Source organism: Planococcus citri, chromosome 4 (genome assembly GCF_950023065.1).
Source record: "Planococcus citri chromosome 4, ihPlaCitr1.1, whole genome shotgun sequence".
NCBI classification, from domain to species: domain Eukaryota; kingdom Metazoa; phylum Arthropoda; class Insecta; order Hemiptera; family Pseudococcidae; genus Planococcus; species Planococcus citri.
Genome location: NC_088680.1, coordinates 16415014 through 16433157, shown reverse-complemented (window position 1 = coordinate 16433157; position 18144 = coordinate 16415014). Strand labels below are relative to the sequence as shown.

Sequence of the window (18144 nt, the reverse complement as noted above, 5' to 3'; positions counted from 1 at the left end):
GAGGGGTATTACTTCCAAAATATTCAAACATGTTCTCTGATATTTCTCCATTCTCATATAAAATGTAATAAACACAACTAATTGGTACGTGCTCTTGAATTTTTTGTGTTTTAGCATCTTCCTCTACTTTAGTTTTTTCAAGTTTTCTAAGTATACACTCAAAATCAGCTATTATTGTGAAAGGAATTTTCATTGATCGATTATAGTTTGTAAATTCACAAATGTTATCACTTTTAAGAGGAAGTTTTACTGCAACTGGATCATGTACTTTACAGCTTTCTCTATGTTCTAAATATTTAACTTCACTGTAAAAATGACAAAGGCACCTTTTGCACAAAAAATGTATTTTTTGAGTGTTTTTGGTTAATTGACTTTTAATCAATTTTGTTAGATCCTTAATCCAACAGTAGTGAGTATTTCTATCATTACTCTCTTCACATAAATACAATAAATCAACATGTTTTGTTTTCTCTTCTTTAGTAATATGTAAGGGATAAATTTTATAACGATCATCATGATGATAAACATTAATAGATAATCCACCTTCTACCAATTTCAATTCATTCACTTTATTTTCAAATTTCTCTATGTCTTTAATTTTCATCGGAAATTCAATATCTTTCAAAGCTTTATCAAAAGTTTTCTCATATGCTTTGTACTTTATTATTTCTTGTGGATTATCTTTTGCAGGATATAAACATGCTAAAAGTGACCATAAAAAGCATTTATTATCAGTATTTTTAACATTTATAATTGCTTTCTTATCTTTTAAAATTTTTGGAAGATCAATATAGGAACTTGCTCTAAGCGGGTCATATTTGTTTATATTTACTCTAAAACTATTGATTGATATTATTCGCCATGGACTACCTGTTAATTCATCAATGATATTTTCATGTCTATCAAGTACACTCTTCATTAAAGTTGAAATTCCATTTGTTAATTCACTTCTATTAGTAATTCTATCATTCTTAGTTTGCAAATGTTTGTATGCAATTTTTGTTTCATCTCGAGTGTCTACATAAGTTGCAGAAACACAAAAATTCACTTTAATACCACTATGCTTTTTCATCCATTCTTGAAGTAAAGAACTAACATGTTTTTTCATAAAATGTAAAAACTTTGACATATCTTTAATATCCCAGTTATTTTTCATATCAAATTGAGCATGTCTTGATTTAAAATTTTCATCCACAAATTCCCATTTAGGAAGAGGCAATGATTTGTTTGAGTGAAAATCAAGCAATCTGTCTATTATTTGATCTTTTCCCAATTTTTTATTGATATTAAATTTGTTATCCTGAATAAATTTGATCAAATTCTTTTCTGATAATTTCAACAATTTTTCTCTATCAATATTAATAGCCTTGATTTTATCTTTGTTCACTAACAAATCTGATTTTTTCATTTTATCAACATTTTTCATTCCATACCACTTCAATTCCGTCTTTAATTCTTTCACATTAATCTTGACTTCATTGTGTTTCTTTGTTTTTAAATGTCTGGCATAGTTCTTGTATGTAATTTTACACATACACTTCTCACATGTTCTTAAAGGTGCTTGGTTATCCATTTTATTATAGTTATTCATTTTATTATTGAAATTGATTTCTTTAACTAATGGATCAATTTCTAAAAGATGGTGTACTTCAAATGCAAAAAAATTCGTTCACAGTGGAAAAAATTCATTAGTTAAAAGAATCAGTTTCTATGATAAAGGTGTTGGTGTTTGTGTTACCACTTTATTAGAGATAACGTTTTCTTTAACTAGTGGTATAATTGTTAAAGTTTTGTATGATTTTTACAGTTCAATGAGTTTTGAAAGAATTTTTGTATTTCATTGAAATGTTTAAGTTTTGAATGAATTTTTGCATTTGTTTGAAATGTTTAAGTTTTGAATGAATTTTTGCATTTCATTGAAATGTTTAAGTTTTGAATGAATTTTTGCATTTGTTTGAAATGTTTAGGTTTTGAATGAATTTTTGCATTTGTTTGAAATGTTTAGGTTTTGAATGAATTTTTGCATTTGTTTGAATGAAAAGTATGTGAAAACTTATGTGAAAAATTTCACATAAACCTTCACATAGTTTTGAATCTAAAAAAGTATTGTAAGAATTCTTACTCCAGTGCCAGGAAATACATTTTATATCTACTTACAAGTGTATACATGAATTATTACTTATGAGTACATAATCAAAAATTTGTGTCATCTTTGTTTTTGGTTGGTTTTTCTTCATTTTTTGAAGAAATAAAATTTATCCTTCTCACTTCTTATTAAAAATTACAAAAATACGCCATTATGATGGAAAAAAAACGGTCATTTTCTACCAAAAATTCAACTAAAAATATATTAATTCGTATTATCCGGATTTTCGGCTTATCCGGACAAGCAGATTCCCCAATTATTCTGGATAATCGGAACATGAAGAATACTGAGAGGAAAATATGAAAGAAATTTAGAAATCATGTTGGAAGAACATGAAAAATTAAGATCATTGTCCAGGTGCTTGCTCATCATCCTACTGGTACAGGTACTGGTTAAAAGAGTGTAGTAAGTGTAAGTGCTGAATTTGTGGCTATGTGAGTTCATAATACGCACTTGTTGGTGTTGGTGTAAGTATTTGAATTTTTCAATTACTCTGTTAGTTATTGTTCAATTACAATTTTACCTCAGCCTTGAGGCACATAATTTATAGTTAACCTTTCCCATATTAATTAGCAATCATTTTTAGTAGTGATATGTTTCTGAAATGAGTTGCTGGGACTTGAAATGAATAGCAGATGCTGCTGAAGTTTCTACAATGGTGCTGTGGTATCCATGTAGTGGATTTATGAGCTGGTCCACAAGGCAGGTTAAATCTGGTAGCTATCCATTGTGAAGTTGTGAATAATCAGTCATCATTTTGGTTTGTAGGTAGGTACTGATGTTAGGTACAAAATGTCTAAATAACACAAGTCTCTGCACACTTTTTACTGTACAAATTTTACATTCATAAAAATGGTTGTTTCAAATTGTACTCTTATGATACCTACTTACACCTACATTTTTGATTGTTTTCAATGATATGATTAAAAAAATATGAACATAAAAAATGTTTTGAATGTTCAACCACTGCAAATAATAAATGTGCAGGAGATACATATTTCTTATAAAAGGATATAGATCATCCAAGTTTTGGTCTGTAGCACTCCAAAAATCAGAATAGCAGGATACAAATTTAAAAGGAATCCCTTTTTAAATAATGATAGTGTGCTCAATGCTTGATGTATGTTGTAGACTGTTCATTGTTCAAATGTGTTATCATTTCAGAATTTTGATCTCCGGACAAAAGAGAATTCATAAGTCCGAGTTGAAATGGAGACGTTTTCCTTGGTAATTTCATTGTCAGTGGCTGTGCTGTGTCTGCACAATTATGGTTCTTTTGCAACATATCCTAGTTTTGATTACATAATGAAAGGTTATATTATTGATGTTTTTTATCAAGATAAAGAACTGGAGCCAGACATTGACTATAGGGTGCGCTGTTACATAGCCATGTATCATGATATCTCAATGGAAACAAACATAACGCAATACAATGATTTATTTCATGAATGTATATTCTATGAGGTTTGCCTGTATGCGGAAATGTTGAAGACCCAAAACAGAAGAGTTCACTTTTGGGCATTGAAGAGTGTTAATCCTTCAAATCCCAATGCCAATCCTTATGTAGTTGGTATTGAGTATGCTGATACACCAACTAGGTTTGCGTATGATGATGAAACGTGATTTATACGTCAATATTTTGAAAAATGGAACATATGCTTCATTTGTTTATAAATCTTGGACAATGACATTAGCTGTCAAAACAAGTCCAAATCATGTAATTTTCATTTGTTTAAAAGTGGGAATAAAAGTATATGTATTTTTATTTTTTTATGAATACAGTGAGTTTTTTCAAAGTAAACAGTACTCTTTAATCTTATTTGTTTTTTTTTTCAGTTGGATAGTATTCACTCATTTATCCAACCATTGTTAGTAGGTAATGTTATATGTGATTTCCAACTACATAGTACATACATAAGTTCTTGTACACCACTGAGGCGAATGACATATTTTATTTTGCCTCATCACCTTTTTGATTATGGGAAGGAATACCTGCTTGATAAGGATTGGGTCCATATGTATGTTAAACTCAAATTTTGAACTTTTTCAGTTTTAAAGTTGTACATATATGTTAGCCCTCCCTCCATCTTCTAAAAAAAGTAAACTTTCAATGATTTGTTCCTTCTGTGAACAGCTGAGTGTATTTGTTTGCCAAATCCTCACCAAAACCGTCTTCATTGCTCATGGCTTGAGTGGTCCAGAAGTATGAATGATGATCAATTTCAATAATCTTGATTTGAATCTGAAGATATATTGTCATCATGTTTACATTAACCATAGCAGCATCGTTCCGTGACATCTCACACTTAGGGTTCTTGAGCTCATCTTTAATTTAATTTGTACCAAGAACCAGTGTTGATACTGATGAACCTCTATTGGGAAAACATATATTCCAAATGAGGATTTTCTTGAATAATAACCGAAATATGAAGGTCCTTCATATTATCTTCCAAATGGTAAATCTATGAAATCATTACATTTTTTGAAAAAAGTTTGTTGAGGATTGGATATTTGATTGAATATGTCATGGAATTGAAAACTGGGTTGTTGAATGTGCTGCTGCATCATAATTACTTTCTCCTATCATTTGAAATTATTGAACTGTAGAGCATAATGGCAACTGGTGCAGTTGATAGTAAAGTGATACTGGACAATGATCACTTGATCACAGTACAGGACAAGGAATACATTATAGAAGGAACTGAATAGAATTTCTCAAAATCCTTATGACATGTCATATTGGTACTTCATAGTTTCATTTATTTGTTTTTAGATTTAAAAAAAAATGAAATTCCACATTGTAGTTAAAATTGATTATTCAAATGATTTCTTAAGAAGGCACTAGTATTACCCATCCAAAGGCATTACCCACACCTTGATATCAACTTTTCAATTAATTTTAATACGGTTCAATTCAATTAGTGTTAAGGCATATTATTTGTAATAGTACATTACTATTAATAAATATGTATTAATTGACCATTATTTTCAGTTGTTTTATGTTTCTTTATACTTTTCTGAAATGAGTTATTTATATTTGACCATACACTATTTCTGCCAGGTGCTCTGGTGGCCTGAAAATGTCTGAATAGTGGTGTGTTGTGATGTCCATTGAGTGGGTGCATTCATTAACTTGTTTGTGAGTCAAGTCGAATCAAATTGCTTTCTACTGTGGTAGGTAGTCATTTTGTAATTGGTAGGTACCTTCAACCTTGATTGTTGTAAAATTTTTAAATGAACAGATCCCTTTTGCATTGCTTTTTTATTACGTAAAACATGTGCCTACAAAAGTATTGTGTATAATGATAATCGTGTGTATACCTAACTTATGCGTCAAAAAATAGCCAGTAGGTCATGAAGTGCTCTTGAAATATCATTGATGATGTATTCAAAACATGAAGAACTATGTTGATAATTTGTTGTATCCTGTACATCAATGATGAGCCTATAAACTGGGGAATACATACATACCTACTCAGTCTCCTATGATGTTGAATAGTGTCCATCAGCTTGTTGTATGTGCTACTTGTATATTATTCATTACAAACCGACATATGGTTTCAGAATACAGATTACCAAGCAAGGAGAATACAATTCCGAATTGAAATGGGCACATTTTCCTCGATCATCGCATTTTCAACGAGTATGCTATGTTTCACTTCTGCATGGTCCCCCGCAGTTGACTACATACTAACTGGAAAAGTTGAAAATGTATTTTTTGAGGGTGTTAATAGAAATAAGGACCAAGGTATAGATGACAAAGTGAGGTGTTTCATAGCTGTAATCCATTCGGACACAACTGCTACAAATGTTACCACACAGAGTGGCGAATATCACGAATGTAGGAGCTTTGAGGCTTGTGAGTTTGCAGAAAAAATGAAAATGATTGACAGGCCTGTCAATATGTGGGCATTTAGCAAAGCGGTAGATGCGAAGTATAATAATATTGTTATTGGTATTGAGGCTGCTGGTAAAGGCTCTAAATTTCCATCTGCTTTTTAGGTGTCAGTAAATTATTAAATTTTTGAAAATAATTGTTTGAAAACCAATAAATGGAATCATCACAACAACTATTTTCAAGTTCTTAAAAGTTGAATGAACTACAAACAACGATGATAGTCCGATATTACATGCAGCCCAAAAGTAAAATATCAATGAACTCACACCAAAATGATTTTTTTGTGAATTTGTCACTCCCCATGCGGAGGTATGTCTTGAAACAGTTGCAACATGCCAGGAAGTGGTTGAGAAATGGGACTATGTATTAGGGTGAGTGGAAAACCAACATTGATCTGAAAACTTGGCAAAAGAAATGCAGTTGACCCCATTATTTGTTTAAATTAGTGTTCCATTTGGTCCAAAGAGGAAGAAGGGTCACTCATTGAAGGCCATGAAAGCGTTAGTTTTAACAGCAGTGTTCACCTTACACTTTCATCTATCATCTGGATTCAATTCATTTTTACAAAACTTGTCATTTTTGATACTTACAATTTTAATATTTTTTCAAGGTTTATTTTTGTTAGTCAAATGTCTCTTTTACAGAAACAGTTTGTTGTGCATGACCTTATATGGCAGTATGAAGGAATAAAATGTCTTTATTTTGCTGTATTCACATCTTTATGTCTGAGTTGGCACTTTATACCATTAGGAATTCACAATTTAGTCATGGTAATGACATTACTACCATGAAAGTGCCTACATTTCTTGTAACGATGCGTTTTTTTTTTTGTTGTGGTCTTCACAATGATAGAGATGCTGTTGGTGATCTTTTTATAAAAGTTGAAAGTATTTATTAACTACCATTTTAAGATTTATTATGCACCATGTGTTGAGAAAATTATAATTGAACAGGTCAATGATGGATAATTATTTGCTCATTTATTATGTCATAAAAATATTCATATTGAATGATGAAGGGTTGAAGGCTTCATAGAATGGTCTTCTTTGACCTCTTGACTTGTGAAATTTCTCTGCCTTAAATTCTGAATTCAGCAATCTGAATTCTTTGTGAACATACAACTCTTTCAAGAGATGATTTTTTCTCTCACTGGTTGGAGAATCATCATGAGATGTTGTAACCACTAGGTCACATATTCACATTGTGCCAGATGCTTATTCTACTAGGTACCTATGTACTGATATGGAAGGTACAAGTACATCCATATACAATATATAAAACTCCTTGCAGATGTAGTATAAGTTTATCCAAATTCTCATTCAGCTCCTATAATTGTTGAACTTTCTTCATAATGATACAACCAAAATCAAGTTCAGTGAAAATACAAGATATGAGAACCAAACATATCTCAGATGTCCACAAATCTGTAAATTCTGTTGACAGAATGTGGCATACAAGATTACTTGGAACAGGTGCTGTAATACTGACTAAAAAAGCTGGAGATGATCAAGCAAGAAACTTATTGAGTCATAGAGCTTATTCTGATTATGTTTGATGCCAAAGAAAACAGACCATGATATGTACACACTGCAATAAGAAGCAACTGTTATATTTACTCATTCGTTTGTGTTACATTAAATTGAATGGATGACTCATAGGACCTTTGCCTTGATTTACAATACCTATTGTATGACAATAGTATGTTACATGAATTTGTGAAGAGCTTGGTTCTGTTCAAGTACACTTCATTAGTGTCAAGACATTCAAGTACACAATCACTTTCAGTGTTCATTGCAATTGCAAGTAAAAAATACCGAGAAAAGAGAGGGTACTTATGATTGAGCATGCGCATTGCATATTGTCAAACAAATTGTCCGCAGAACTCTTGGTGTTTCTCCCTTGATGTTTTAGTTCCTTGGTGAGCTAGTGTTTCTCCCTTGATTTATAGTTCTTTAGTGGGCAGAAATGTTCAATACATCTTCCAAATGATGAATGCACATTTGAAATTTAATAAACTAAATCAACTTGCTCAATGTGGACACGCTGACAATAGGAATTTAAACTTTTCCAATTATAGGCCAAAAAAATGTAAAATTATGGCTATCAACAATTTCATTGAAAAACAAAAGAATAAATTTTCCAATCAGTTTTAAAACAAGTTTTCAATTAGCAATATAACTTACAAATAAGTATTTTCATAAAGGTATCAATTACCCATTACTTTTGTAGGTAATGCAATTCTTATTATTTTTCTGAAATGGGTTATTGGGTCCGTTCATCATTTTTACATCATAATTTGTATGTGCCTGAGATGTAAACATTGCAGATGTTAATGACATGACTCCAGTGATGTGATGGCGTCCATCAATAGCATTAACTGACTAGTACACTGGGCAGTCCAAGCCAAGTATCTTATTATTCTGAATAGTTGGTCTTAATTTCAGTCTATAGGTAGGTACCTAGAATGTTACAAAAGCTATACATTTTTTTTTTCAAGTGGGTGCATTGCTTATGTATGATGAAAAGCTTCAGTATCAATGGTTTTTTATTCTACTTGTTGAGAAACCTACAGGAAGTATTCTAGTTGGGTTTTCCAATATGCCATCAGTAAACATTTAATTACCTAGATGTATATTTGTAAAAAAAAAAATCGTTCCTATTGTTGACAATTTTGGAATGAATAAGAACTTGAAATTTTTAATTGAAGATGAAGTTATATGCATGTGCCCACTGTGAGAAGTGAAGAGAAAATATGAAAAAATGAAGGGTGAAAATACTGCTCGATTTCTATGAATATTAATACAGTGCCCCAAATGGTATTAGACTTTATTCAAGATGTGAAAACCAATTTTTGGAATTTTCAAAAGAGAAGTTTGTTATGAATATGTAGAAGGGAGGTAGTGATTGGGAAGAATTTGATGTAGGTATCTATCTTTTACTCTACCTTTCATTAATTCATTTTCTGCTTGCATATCATTTCAGAATTTCAGTTGCAGCACAAACAGAATACATTATTTTGAGTTGAAATGGGTATGTTTTCCTCAGCCATCTCATTGTCAGTGGCTTTACTGTGTTTAAGCGATTGTGGTGTTTTTGCATTTTACCCAAACTTTAATTATATAATGAAAGGAAAGGTTGTGAATGTATTCTATTTGAACAGAAACGATAATCCTCGGATTCTCCCACAAACAAAGTGTTTTATAGCAATGCTATGGGATGTTCAGGAGACGTGGAATCAAGATCCAAGAGTATATAATTATTTATATCATGAAAGTTTCACTCTAGATCCTTGTAAATTTGCAGAAAACGCAATGCTCACCAATAAAAACATCAACATGTATGTGCAAAAGAGTAAATATTTTAATGATAAGAACCAGAATAATTATGTAGTTGGTGTAGAGGGGAACGCACAATATGGTAGGTTTCCAGGAAATTAGTAATGGATCGAGTTACCAAAAGAAAGAAACTTGGTTGGAATGGTGAAACATCTTTTAGAGCTGTGAGCTGTGTTAGCCTTGAACAGTTTTGATCGAATAGTAACATAATGTTGGACTTGCATGCATATCAAGTACTTTCTCCACTTTCATCACTCTGATATTCTGAACTGCTATACAATCAATCAGAAGACATGAGTTTTGTTCATACAGTGTAAAGATGTTTCACCATTAGCTTTACTGGGCTTTTTTGTCGAGGGAGGAGGGGGGGAGTGGATATGGTGGCCAGGCTATGAGTACAAAAGTTTGAACCAGTTGGTAAATAATTGTGTGACAATCTATGCTTAAGCTTGTTTCGTATGTTTACAATTTTAGTATGTAAGGGCAAGAAACAAATAATTATGTATTGTTGAAGAAGTTTATTTATTTCAATTGTGAACTCACATTATTTATGAAATAGTCCTTGATCATCTTTTATTGATCTATACATACAAGAGGATATGCAAAGCAAGTATTCTGTCTGATTTGTGAAATGCACAGATTTTTCTCAAAAATGATATCTTAATACAAAGAACATTGAACTAAAAGTCGTAGACTGTTCTGATGATGAGGTAAACATCTGAGGTGTGGGTACAAAATGAATCTCAACTGAACCCGTTGCGTACAATTTGGCAAAATACAAAACTGAAATGCATACAACCCAAAACCAATCTGAAATTGAATCAATAATTATTTTTGGTTTACAGTATCATATGTATGTAATAATTTGAGTAGTTAGAGCAATCAGTCATACTTACCACACTGGTTTGTCAGTTTAGTGTCATTGCACTTTAGCAGGTGGCAATCAACTAAGTGTACCAAAGATACACCACTTCAGAACAAGGCTCTTTGCGCATGTGCACTACCATAGATGTAAAGATGTTTCAGTACATCAAGTTTTAATACGTACTTGAATGGTTTACAGCTCTTTTTATGATATTGATTCAATAGAACATGGTGCTATCACATTTTTTAAACTAAAACTGCATGTTTTTGATTAAACCTCATGCCCACTGATTGTGTCAATGTATGCTGATCATACTCAATGTCCATACAGCAATAGTCAATGTTAATTTAATGTGTATGTTGACTACCTACATTTTTTTCTATGATGATGATGGTGGAAAATGTTGGCTGATGCATCAACATCAGCCTTGATTCAATTTTCAATGATATTTCAACTTGAAAAGGTAGGATGATTTTGTTGGTGTTGATGTTGCATTAAAATTTTTCCAATATTTTAACCATGTGAAAATGAATCAGCCAAGTAGATACACTTGGATAAACTATTGGACATCTAGGATTTGACTACTCAACACTTGATTGGTTGGTTTTGGTACTAGTGATATCAATACCATTGAAAAAGTATCGATACAAGTATCAACATTAGCATGGACATTTTTATACAAAATTCAGTGGATGGGAATGTATATTGTATAATAAGTACATACAAGTTGGAAAAATCAAATGTAAATTGCAATTTCATATAAAATTGAATCAAGTAAGTACATAGGAGTTCTTGTCTGATAAAGGCTAATTTATAAAGTTGTATAAATGAACTCTTAAATTCTACAAAATCGCTTAAATTTCAGTAAGGTAATGATGAAACATTGTCATTGAAAAACAACTTTTATTTATTTTTAATTAGGTACTTTAAATTTTCAATTAGTGTTACATACCAGTCTGGAGGCTTGTAATTTATGAACGTTTCCATAAAATCTATTAATTACCCTGCCTTGTTTTTTCAAACGTTCTCCACTTCTCAATATTTCTTCTGAAATGTGCGATTGTGACATGGCTGGTGAAGTAACTCAACTTCAAGCGCATCTATTGTCCAGTCCATGGGATAAATAAAATTAAGCAGCTGTCCGTTGTGAATAGTCGATTATCATTTGGGGTTGTAGGTAGGTACCTTGATTACTACAAAATTGTTGAGTAGAAACGTCCCAGTGCTTTGCTTCTTACATTTCTTGAAGTGATTGTAGAAAGCTTTCAACTACAGTGTGAATACCTTCTTGAAGCACTTTAAAGAAAATATGTTGTAATTTTGTGCACAAGTATAAGAAGTGGGTTAGTAATGCTTTATTGCAAAAAGATGATGCAATCTGCATTTCGAACTCAAAAAACCACATAAATAGTTATTTTACCTCATACTTTGTTGAGAAGCTTTCAATCTGTTGACTATTATTTTTAAAGCATGATAGTCGAATTTGGGTATGTGATAAATGATTTATTTTCAAATTGCATATCATTTCAGAATTCAGTTTGCAGTGTGTAGAAAAAATACCTATTGTTCTGAATTGAAATGGGTATGTTTTCCTCAGTCATCTCGTTGTTAACAGCTGTACTGTACTTGAGCAATTACATCACTTATGCATATGTTCCTGTTCATCACTTTATAACCAAAGGAAAGGTTGTAAATGTATTTTATATGGATAGAAACGAAGGTACCAAAATTGGCAATATGGTGAAATGTTTTATATCTGTTGTATGGGATAGTTTTGATACTTGGAATGAGAATCCTGCGAACCATAATTATAAATATCACGACAGTTACCGCTGGCATGCTTGTGAGTTTGCAGAGAGAGCATTTCATAATAACAAAAAAATCATAATGTATGGGCTGAGAGCTGATAACCAGAGTACACACCATGACTATGTGGCTGGTATAGAGTGGTATCATGAAAGTGGTAGGTTTCCTTGAGTTGGTTGTCTATGTATGTACATGTTTATTTTAAAAGAGCCAAAAGAGGACTTTGTGAATTGAAATTTGTACTAATAATGATGTATGTTAGTTGTGATTTACTATCAAACTTTGTCTATATGCTTAGGTAAGTACATGAAATAATTATGTAAGTAGATGAAATTTATATGAAAACAAAAAACTAATTATTTGATGTTGCATTTGTGAAGTTTTTTATTATTGGGTACTTTTGTTTTTAGATGTGTAGATACTTATTTACATAAGTAGGTATTTCAAGCGTCAACTTCAAAAAATATGATTAAATTAATATGTGATATTTGATTAGGAAATTCATATGTATAAAACCATGAAAGTAATTATGTACCATCATTTCAACATTTCATTTACTCGTCTCTGAATATGAATTGAAACTTTATTTTTATTTTAAATCCATTTGTGTTCATTTAAAATCTGCAGTTTGGATGAGAAGCTGAGTTGTTTGTTTATTGAAGGTTGTCGACAAATACTTGATCCTTAACCTATACCAATTACAGGGGCTGCTGAAGAAAAAAGAGATGAAATTTCAGAATATTTTTTTCTAATCCATAAACAGAACCTTGATCAACATGTTGTGAGAGGAGACCAAACTGAATGTGTAATGTTGGTACAAGCATGTTTGATTCATCAGAAAACAAGCCCAAGGACATAACACTAACATGTTGGTGATTATGCTGGCGCGGCGCTGAATCAAAACAAAAAAACAGTGGAATATCACTGAGCATGCGCTATGCACACTACAGTGGATGTAATTGGTGTTTTTTAGTGGTGGTGGGATATTATCAATAATATATGTGACCGTCCGCAATAAAACCGACCATCCGTCGCAAAAATTGAAAAATGTTTTTTCGCCTATTTTTGGGTGTTAAATGGTTTAGGAGACAAAAATTTGTGAAAAAAAATTCCGATTTTTTGCGACGGATACTTAGTCAGTTTTATTGTGGATGGTCACATATATCGACATGCAAGTGTACCGATATTTATCAATATGAAAAATCTGATATCCGATATATTGGAAATTTTTTTAAAATTATGCAAAAACTCAGTAAATGAATTGTGTGAGGTGTTGTTTTGCTCTTGTAGAGAGGATTTAGGTGGGAAACATTGGTCCTCTGTAGTCACAATCCGTCATACAGGTTGTGCAATGTGCATACATCATTAAGTCTCTTTACAATAACATAAAAACAAAGAATCACTTTTAACACATTATTGGGGTTCTCTTAATGAACATAAAAAAGCACCACTAATAGGTAATACCTAGAGATATAATTACACATGTGTCTGTGCAGTTCTACTCAAGGCTTGTTGTACCGACATCCATCCAGAGGAGCAATTACTCTAAGCAACCTGAGACAACTGTGAAGCGGACATGGCTGGCTGTTTTGGTTGTTGCCACATCTGAAGGAACCAAACTGCCAGATAGCACTGCACCAGCCGTGTTACCGATGACCAAGGGCATATATCCCCTGCTATGTCGAGTACTTTGGGTCCTCATTTACCCTCTACACTGTTTTTGAGCATTTCCAGACTCTATTAGGGTAAAATATTGATTATAGCAGCTAGTAGTGGTAACCATGGGCCATATCTGTAGGATGGTGAAATGTTGACATTACATCATCAATGACGCACCAAATAGGTAGCAGAGTCCTGCACAGTGTAGTTAAAAGTTATCTGTGTTAGTCACATGTCAAGTGCGGTAAGCTACCAAATATAACTCATTCAAAAGCGGTTATATCCGCATTATCTGTTTGATGAGCCACCAAAATGTATTGATGAGACACCAGAGAACCAAATGCGGTTAACGTATTGCGCATGCCGACAAAAGTAACTGCAGTTAGTAACCTGTAGTTAAATTAGCCGATAGCTGCGGCGGTTATCCGACTATTTTAACTACACCGTGCAGTACTCTGATAGGTAGCTAGATACTGAAAAAACAAAGAATGAGGAATAGAAACCGCTTAGAGTTGATTTAGTTTCTCTTTTCATGAAAAATCAGCTGTTTTATGGTCTTTTTATGAATGTCAAAAATTTCCGACTTATATCGATGTGAGACCCTCGATATTTTTGACGATATCGATGTCCCAAAATATCGATAATATCCCATCACTAGTTTTTACAGCCACGTTGTGTTTCTCAAAACACTGCAGCCTGAATTGAGCTTGGAAACGCTACGTTCCCGTCAAAGCCTTCTGTTGCAGTATGTAATGCGCATGCGCAAACGGTTTCGGTTCCACAACACTATAGTTGCCACCTGTGCTGAAGCGCTCTGTGACACTGAACTAGAGAACCAACGCAGTACGACTGAGCATGCGCATTACATTGATTGTGACATATGCTTTGGTTCGAACTTGAAGAAGCACAGCGTTGCCACGTTTTCCTGGCCAGAACGATGTTTTGTGATAGACCTCTGTCATCCACGCTGATGGTGATTTAATAATGTAGGTAGATGAACTTACAACCTACAAGGGGTGTTAACTGCACTTTGCAATTTCATGAAAAATATAATTACAAAGAATTCTCACATAATAAACTTTTCAATTAACCTATTTTTAAAACGATTTTTTTTGGTTGGTATTAAACTCGGCCTCTAGTCAAGTAATTTACAATCGTCTCCATCAAGGTGTGAATTAATTGGCCATGACTATTTATTCGGAAGGTTTTATACGTTTCTTGACATTTCTCCTATTTTAAAATACCTGGGTTATTGAGCTCATCATTAATGATGACGGAAGGACCACCCGATGGAAAGGTAATCGATCGATTAAGTGAAAGAGACCGATGGAAAAATCAACCGAATGGGCTTTCACTAATTTGTAATCGAATTATCGACAACCTCTGCTACATGATGTAAGAAGAATCGGTAGATATAAGAGAACTGTGAGCTGCCAAGCGGAATTAAACGCAGCAAAGAGAGAAAAAAGCGAGAGAAACAGGAAAAAGAATAAGTTTTGATAACGTCAAATAAGTATTCTGAAGTAGATGAATGAATGTGGAAAAGCCATCGCCACCTCCGTCGTCGTCGAGTACATTGCACGATGAGGGTCGTCTTGGTCTACGACGGCGCCACGTACATAGAAATTTTAAGTGCTGTAGACAAACGATTTTGATAACGTCTGCGAGCTATGCCATCATCATCATCCATTGCCACTGTACGAGTGAAAAGTGTAAGTCTGCGAGAGTGAGAAAGCACTTACACGTTAATGATATTCCCTGCGTGTTTTTCGGACCTTTGTTTCCTTTCGCGTTGGTCCAGTTGAACGTCGAGTGGCGAATGTCGCACGTGCCACACAGAGTGACCAAACAACGGTATTCAATTTATGGTTAGTATATAGGGTTTAATTATAATGGTATATTATTAAAAGATGCCATCACCTGGCCAACCATATCTACCCGAAGAACTTGCGAAAACAATATACTAGACGAGGAGATGGAAATGAAAACGATGAGTCATACCAACTACTCGACCATTTTAGTAAACAGTTGCATAAAAAGTCATTAAAAGCTCTCTCCTCGTCGTCGTTGATGGTATGAATGAGGCTGCCCTTCTTGTTGGTTGGGATTAGGCCACGAACTACAAAGCGTTCATCCATAAAAAGCTCAAACGCTGTGGGATTTTTCTTATAAATTATATCGGTAATCATTCACACCCTAGACTCGTACAATAAAACAAGGGTAAATGGTTGCTGGGCTTCTTCGCTCGTAGACGACGACGCTGACTACCGAATACCATATGCTATGCCCCATATACTCGTACTCGACTCGTCGTACGCGGACAGGACGTGGGCACGTAGTAGTATTTTGCCTATACCACGCCAGTTAACCCGAGTGAAGAAAGGGATACTATACATGATTGTAGGGTAGATGACGTCACGATGTATCGGTATCCGTGTAATCCGCGGTTAAGCATCCCTCGCGATTTTGTATATACTACCATTGTGTTACCATACCACCCTCGCAGTCGTATATTGGAATAGGACGACCGACGATACGACGATGGTAGTACGATTATGAATTTAATCAACAAAATGATTCGTGAGATGTAATCAAAAACACCCCCTAGTACTACGAGTATTCCGATACAGTGAATCACACTCTTCTATAAATGCTCGTAGAGGAGAGCTGTAACACGTGCTTTTTCACATCGTGTCCGTGTCCGTGTCGATGTCGTCGTCTCGTGCTATCCCATCATCCGTGAAAATAAAAAAACCATGTGCTCATCGTAGATCGAGCTGGATTTACTTATGCTAACATCAAACATCGAAGCGAGGGAATCGAATAAAGTGTCCTGTCTGGATACAGATGTAATGAGAATTGGATTTTTAAAGAGGGAAGGGAGGAGGGAGTTAGGACACGAGAAAATGTCTTCTGCATTGATTGGTTTTTGATACATTTTTAGATATTAATGAAGATATGGTTTTTGAAAATTGTGATTCCGTCAGTTTTCCTGTAAAAATTGATGAACATTTTCTTCTGGATGTTCTGAAGTATTCATTAAGATTCCCGATTCATTTTCCACAGGGTGTCCGGTGTCTAGAAAACTTGGAAAAAACTGAGAAAATTATTCTTCTGAAAAAATAACACGAAAAAATATATGGAATGATTTTGTTATTTTCACTCCAAAATCAGGAAATTTGTTATCACAGAATGTTGTAGCTTCCTATCTCTGAATCGGTTAATTTTGGCTAAAAAATGAATTTTTTGATCCTATTCTTAGAACTTGAAAAATTCGTGTGAGGTGAACATTGAAAAATAACCTACTTTTCATTGGTAGGTACTTATTTGGGAGGACTTTGGAGCCTCAAATTTTTTATAACAGCGAAAATTCACTCAGTTAAATGTGCAGTTTTCGAATGAAAAATTAAAGTATGTAAATGCCTCAATTTAGTTTGAGATGGAGTATCATATGAAGGGAGGAGGAGGATTGAATGGCTCATAATTTTGAAAATCAGTATTTCTTACATTATTGAACATTCTACATATTATCTCGTTGATTTTTTTCAACTCTGAAACTGAATGCCAGGTTGTGTGCTTCAAAATTTTCAAAAAACATGAAAATTCGACTAATTCAGAAATTCTGATCTATAAATTGAAATACGTTCTCCGATTTGGGGTATGAAAGACTTGGAATCTGTTAACGAAGAAATGGATTCAAAATGTGTGGAAGAAATAATGAAAAATCGCAACTAATTTTTAAACATCATGAACCCTTCTGCTTGAACGAAAATTGACATACCTATTACCTAACTCACCATTTTTTTCTCAATTTCTCGTGCTTTTTTTTCCAAAAATTTTATGAGCTTGAAGAAGGCACTAAGGAGTTCTATCTGAAAAATAATATATTTTCGAATTCAGAACCTACCATACCTACCTACCTACCTACCTACCTACCTAATGTTAAATTAGGAGGAATCGACTTGTCACGTCACATATGTTTATAATTTCTTGTACTTTTTTTCAAAATTGATGGCAGGGGCAGTGAGAGGATATATCCCAAGAATGAACCAATGAACTCAATAGGTACCTTTGAATTGGTGAGAATCGCTGAACCTTTTTACTTTCGAAGTTTTTTCAAACATCTAACAAAATTATGGACTCTTCAAACCCCCTCCCCCCCTCCAACCCTCTCTAGATTTATGAGACCCTATTTTGAAAATTTATCAGAAATAAATAGCATAAAGAAATGTTTACGTTTTTTTTTCAACATTTTTAATCAATAGTCTGCTGGTTTTGCATTCGTCATAAAAAATCGAGCTTTCACAGTAAAAGTTCATCTTTGGACTTTTCAATTCTTTTCATTGGTTTTGATGTACATATGTACTTATTCTCTTTAAAACTTCACATTCACAATCAGATTTGCTCCGAGTGTAACCAGTCTTGGGATAGTCAT

At 33.3% G+C, this 18144-nt stretch overlaps 1 protein-coding gene and 4 long non-coding RNA genes across 5 annotated transcripts in view; all 5 read left to right on the top strand.

Moving 5' to 3' along the window:
- Positions 1 to 18144, top strand: part of sli (slit guidance ligand) — a 445788-nt gene that overhangs the window by 360812 nt on the left and 66832 nt on the right. The gene's annotated exons all lie outside the window — the stretch shown is intronic.
- On the top strand, positions 2732 to 4622 carry LOC135845336 (uncharacterized). The gene is made up of 2 exons (XR_010558727.1): positions 2732 to 2914; positions 3311 to 4622. It is a non-coding gene; the product is annotated as an uncharacterized LOC135845336 (long non-coding RNA).
- Positions 5185 to 6754, top strand: LOC135845300 (uncharacterized). The gene is made up of 2 exons (XR_010558721.1): positions 5185 to 5320; positions 5711 to 6754. It is a non-coding gene; the product is annotated as an uncharacterized LOC135845300 (long non-coding RNA).
- LOC135845249 (uncharacterized) lies at positions 8284 to 9895 on the top strand. The gene is made up of 2 exons (XR_010558709.1): positions 8284 to 8495; positions 9027 to 9895. It is a non-coding gene; the product is annotated as an uncharacterized LOC135845249 (long non-coding RNA).
- LOC135845418 (uncharacterized) lies at positions 11105 to 12598 on the top strand. The gene is made up of 2 exons (XR_010558751.1): positions 11105 to 11421; positions 11775 to 12598. It is a non-coding gene; the product is annotated as an uncharacterized LOC135845418 (long non-coding RNA).